At 33.8% G+C, this 6,000-nt stretch overlaps 1 protein-coding gene across 1 annotated transcript in view; it reads right to left on the reverse strand.

The window, feature by feature from the left end:
• LOC126979318 (diacylglycerol kinase delta-like) overlaps positions 1-5,632 on the reverse strand; it is a 133,181-nt gene extending 127,549 nt beyond the window's left edge. The window contains exon 1 of the mRNA XM_050828564.1: positions 5,358-5,632. The gene's annotated coding sequence lies outside the window, so the exon portion shown is untranslated. The remainder of the gene's footprint in view (positions 1-5,357) is intronic.
• Between the last annotated feature and the right edge of the window lie 368 nt (positions 5,633-6,000).

Consider the following 6,000-nt stretch of genomic DNA (forward strand, 5'->3'; position numbering starts at 1 on the left):
CATTTTCATCACATCAATCAACAATATAATATGTTAAGTAGTTTTGATGGTAAACACACGATCACCGCCTTTTATATTTCTTTTTATATAACACGCATTGTGGTTTATGCATAATACGGCATATATGATATTACTAACTGACCCAGCTAACGTTGTATTGCCATATCTCTGGTACTACTGGTCCGATTTGAATGATTCTTTCAGTGTTGGGTAGTCCATTTATCGAGGAAGGCTATAGGCTATGCTACAAAATTAGGGATCCGTAATAAAATTGCTATTTTGTAACACAAGGTGTAAAATCGAAAACCTATTTTTGCGTGCGCTGCAAAAACTATTGACAATAGAACAAAATGATGTACAGGCTATAATATAGGCAATATTTTATTACTTATAAAACTTTCGCGTGAATTATACTTTATATCGCAAAACAACGTTTGCCGGGTCAGCTAGTAAAGTAATAAAAAAAAATCAATAATTAAGATTTCTGGGATATAAAAATTAGATGACGATCGATTCTCAGACCTACTAAATATATCGTACATAAAATTTATCGTACTACAATAATCTTTATAATATTCGATTGCCATCTTGCAACTGTATTGCGTATCTGTGGATGGAATAGAATAATAATAAAATCGCGATACAAAAATAGGTGTTGATCGTAGACGGGTGAAAATTTTAAGTTGCATGTATTATTAACGCTAAATCTATTGAAAAACTAAGTATATGGGCATAAAATTAAACAAAAGAATTTCTGTAATTACTGATTTTAATCACTTGTATCACTAGGAAGTATTACGTCCGTCCTGTACAACAAGCTGCAGAGTAATGCGCTGCAAGCAACAGAGAGGGCTACTTTTATAGCGTTGGTGTGAGGTAGGTAAAATAAAAATGATAGTTCTCCCTCTTACTGTACCTTGACATTTGACACCTGTGTCACTCTTACTGTATGTTGACATTTGACAACCTATTATCTTGAAGATTAATTTTTGCATATTAAAATACAACAAACCAACAAGGCCTACCCGATATACACATAAATATTCACACAAATTGGTTAAGCTATTTCTGAGGAGTTTGGTAACAAACACCGGAACACGCAAATTTCATATATAAGACTAGCTGACCCGGCAGACGTTGTTCTGTATATAATAAATAAATGTTTTTTTTTATGAATTTGTCAATAATATATCGTAACATCAAGAATTATTTCGAAAATTTGCAGCCTGTAGTTGTAATGAATTTGTTTCACGGCAGAACTATCAAACCGGGCGTCAATAAATTCTCTCATAGAATATATGTCCATACAAAACAAATATTGGAAATAAAAATAATTGTTTGAACGAAATTCGGCCTTTTTGTGGGTTTAAGTAGGTCAAAATCGCGCCCAAATGATTCGGTTACTAAATTAAATATACATAGAGGTGAAGCTAATAAAAAGCGTGTAAAAAAAAGGCACATCACTTGAAATATCAGTATCACAAAGGATATTAGGACAAACTTATGATTTATCAATCTACATAAAAATATACATAGATAGTTAACAACTGTAGTTAATCTACCAACTATAGTTAGCTAAAATTAAGTTTAAGTTTAATTTTTCCTCCTGAGAAAGTTAGAAAGAAAGGTAAACAATTATTTAGTTGTTCTTTTAAAACTATTCTTTCAATTTGATTTCTGAACGACGGGCGACACATCAAATGAAAAACAAAACTGTTGATTTTATTTAATACCGAGCATTTTCATATTTATTCGCTTTTTAAACCTTCCCTGGACTTCAACAAATAATTCAAGACCAAACGGTAGCCAAATCGGTACAGCCGTTTTCGAGTTTTAGCCAGACTAACGAATACCAATTCATTTTTATATATATAGATAACAAACTTTTTTATATGTACTGAGGTTCTACAACTATATCAGCTCGGCATGGCTTTAATTACTTCACAAGTACATTAAAAATAAATTCCGATATTTAACGCTAGCTGAGATTTTTTTTTATGAAAATAAGGGACGAGACGAGCCAGACGTTCAGCTGATGGTAATTGATACCCCTGCCCATTACAATGCAGTGTAGCTCAGGATACTGGAAAGCCCCAAAAATTCTGAACGGCTCTACAACTGCGCTCGCCACCTTGAGAAATAACTTGTTAAGTATCATTTGCCCAGTATTTTCACTAGCTACGGCGCCCTTCAGACCGAAATGTAGCTAATAACACACATCTGGCTATCATATGCAAAAAGAATAATTCAAATCCGACTGGCAGACCAAATAACTAATCTACGGTCAAACGATACTATTATTAAAGACTAGCTGACCCGGCAATCGTTGTTTTATCATAAAAAATATTTTTAGAGTTAGAACGTTTCTTGGACATTGCAACATTACTTTATTTTTCTAAAACAAACGTAGCCTAAGTTACTCCTTATTACATCAGCTACCTGCCAATAAAAGTCCCGTCAAAATCGGTCCAGCCGGAACAAACAGACAGAAACACATACAAAAATTAAAAAAAATGTTATTTAGGTGTTAGTACCGTATATATATTCATATACATGTAGTAAAAAACGGTTATTTCAATATAACAAACAGACAATCCAATTTTATTTATATGTATAGATGTAAAAACCGTACATGTTTACTTTAAATAAATCATCTGTACACAAAACTCCAGCCCCAAATTTTGTCCAGATTAAACCGGTTTTCTGTCTCATTTTACTGTGAGTTATCCGGACGAATCCGCGGATGGGACGTGACTTTATAAATGCTAATAAATTTCTAATGTGAACACGCAAAATTTAATATGGATCTCGTTCCCGCGAGATAACGTGACTGTACGAAATAATTCAAATGGAATGGTACTATATGTCCTGTATAACAATTGTATTATAAATGTTCTTGTATATTACTCAAATAAAAATTTGAAAACAAAATTTTGTGAACGATGCGGGACGCGAACGGTTGGTTCCGTTAGTAAACGCGAGACGACGCGAGTTCGAGACCAGCATCGTTCATAAAATTTTGTTTTCAAATTTTATTTGCGTAATAAATTTTATCCCAGAAGTGTGGGTTATCACTTTTTTACATAGCAAATTGTTCTTGTGTATTCAAATTTAGTTATTGCGAATACATTTCAAGGTAATCCTTTTTACAGCACATTTTGAAATCTTCTCTCTAAAAACTCTTTTATAAAAGGGGGCAAACGGGCAAGAGGCTCACGGGATGATCAAGAGATGCGTTGTCGGCCTTTAAGGTGGGATTTTGCTCTTTTCTTTTCCCAAAAAAAAAAGCAGCCGGTAATTGATTCCACAAAGTGGCTGTGCGAGGCAAGAAATTTCTTGTGAAACGAGCTGTTGTCGAACGCGGACGTTAAGACGTCAACGTGACGCGGTCCTGCTGCTCTCTGAACGTTATGAAGATATAAGAGAAGCGGTAGAATATGCAGAGAGAACCCACATCAAGCCGATCGAAGATGACTTGATCGTTGTATGCGGTCAAATGGAAGGAGCTGGTACTGAGGGAGCACCTACCCAGAGTTGAAAACAGTACTCCGTATGTGAGGCCGAATTTGGGCCTTATATAGTTGTAGATGGTGGCTTATAGTGTCTCTCCTTACTGAGTACACCAAACTTTTAAGAGGCCAGTTTGACCTTCTCTTCCAAGTGACCACGGAACTGAACGTCGTTCGACGCCAAGTATTTATTTATTCGATCCACCAGTGATAATTACATAAATTCAATAAAATATTTAATCTAAAGTTAATTCTAAATGCATTATCGTTTAAGGTAGATACAGCATGCAATTAATATAAAGCTTACAAATATTTATATCAAATGAAGTACTTATACATAATTTAAAAAACGTATTAACTTATTACCGAAAAAAAAACACAGTGAAATAGTTCTAGGTAGTTCGCTAAATTGAAATCACTTAAATATAAAATATATTTTGTTAATATTACAAATTATTTAATTTATCACATAATAAAATTTTACTTCGGAATGTTTTGAGTGAGTCCCCGAAAGGATCCAAATATTTGCAACTATCGTTTCGTATTTTAGACATCCTGGAAATTGGTGAGTTATTGCCGAGAACAGTTTTTCGAAAAGGTCTTTGAAGAAGTGTTATTGAAGTATGCCAATACATGCTGTAAAAGTTAAAGGAGTCATCTAGAATCGAGGGGATACCACAAAGGAAGACTTTTTAGCGGTGAACGCACAAACTTGTGTCTTATTGGGGTTGAATTGGACTACATTTTGTCGGCCCCATTCCGAGACAGAAAAGTCACAAAAATAAGATTTGAATGTCAAAAACTAGCAAATCGAAATTTAGTGCCTCAGACCTGAGAAGAACGGACGCAATAGAATTAGGGGGCTTCTTCATTTCATTTAATAAGATTTCTTAAAGTAAAATTTGTTATTTAATGCCTATTAATAGCCTAATCGCGGTCGCTCCATTCCTAATCAGTGGTATCAATAAAAAATCATTTATACAATAGTACCTTACCACATAAACGTTTTTTACCCTACTACCAAAACTTACACTACTCCCTGCCTGACAACATACTTAAAAAGAGATTTAAAATTTCCTTATCCATTACCAACCCATCCAAATGTCCATGACAACCATCGAAGAAAACCATAGTTAAGGATATTGGCACACAGCTTAACAAATTTTGATGTGGATTTTCCAATATGCCGTAGTCCACTTGCAGTAAGTAAATTTTTGTTCTATTTCAATCGATCCGAAATGTCGAAATTAAAATAATATACTCCAGTCTTAGTCGGAAAAAATAATTTATAAGAAATAATTTGACTTACTCGTGTAAGGCATTGACTACTTGACGTTTGAGTATGTTTGTTGCATCACTTTACATATTATATTGTAATTGAAATTATTTGTAAAACGACGTAAATGTAAATCTTGATTTAGAAGAGTGGTAATGAGATTCTTGCTACTTTTTCTCATTAGCTCAACCCTTTACGAAGTAGCGGTAGATTCGATAAGAAAAAAAAATTTTTTTGACATTCATAAGTGTCATTTCCGTGACCTACATGAATAAAATGAATTTGATTTGATTTGATTTAATACTTTATGTGTTTATAATATTGTTACTATAATCATCACGATTTAAACGTAGTAAATTAAAGATACTAATAATAATTAATATAATATAAAACAAAATATAGTGTATAATACGACCAAACATGTACAGTAAATGGAAGTGTTAAGATAGGTTGAAAATGCATATACATAATATTATAACGACTTATTACAATCCATCAGCAGCCCACGCCCAACAAAATTAATACATTTATCTGCAGATAAATAATATTATTAAAAAACTTATCATACTTACAACATCAAGAACGTGCCGCGCAAATTCGGAACGGCGAAAATTGTGCAAGAGTCAAAATAAAACCGGGTCATAGGAGCACTGCAAGTTTTACACTCACTGCACTAAAAAACATAAATAAATTAAAGTGTTAAGGCATACTTTACTGCGTTAGAAGCAGATAGGAAAACGTTTTCATTAATGTAAATCGGTTTTTAGTAACGTTAGTATCGAGTGAAAGTAGTGTAGAACGAGACGTGCGTCCGACTTGACGCCTCGAGCTCTACTGAACGCAATGGGCGGCCCGCGGCTCGTAACTGAGGAGTGAAGCCTCAACTGGCGGCTTAGGCGGGCGGCGCCCAACGGTCTAAACCAGGTGCGATCCATCACAGGTATAGCCGTACATAATAAATGTTTATATTTTTAAAATCGCTTTATTGATATCAAAAATAAGTTTACAAATTAAATATACACACTCGTGTAATGTAACAAAGATTGATAATTTATTGAAAGTTTAATACTTCTTAAAATTATTTCTCATTCTAATACATATTACCATAGAATATTTATACTTCTAGATAGAGTCTCTTGCTGTTAGACAAGTGATAAAAACAGGCCAGGAATATTAGTTAATGCGCGTGACAAGCTACGCCTTACACTCGCGATT

The sequence above is a fragment of the Leptidea sinapis genome, chromosome 3, assembly GCF_905404315.1.
Source record: "Leptidea sinapis chromosome 3, ilLepSina1.1, whole genome shotgun sequence".
Taxonomy (NCBI): Eukaryota; Metazoa; Arthropoda; class Insecta; order Lepidoptera; family Pieridae; genus Leptidea; species Leptidea sinapis.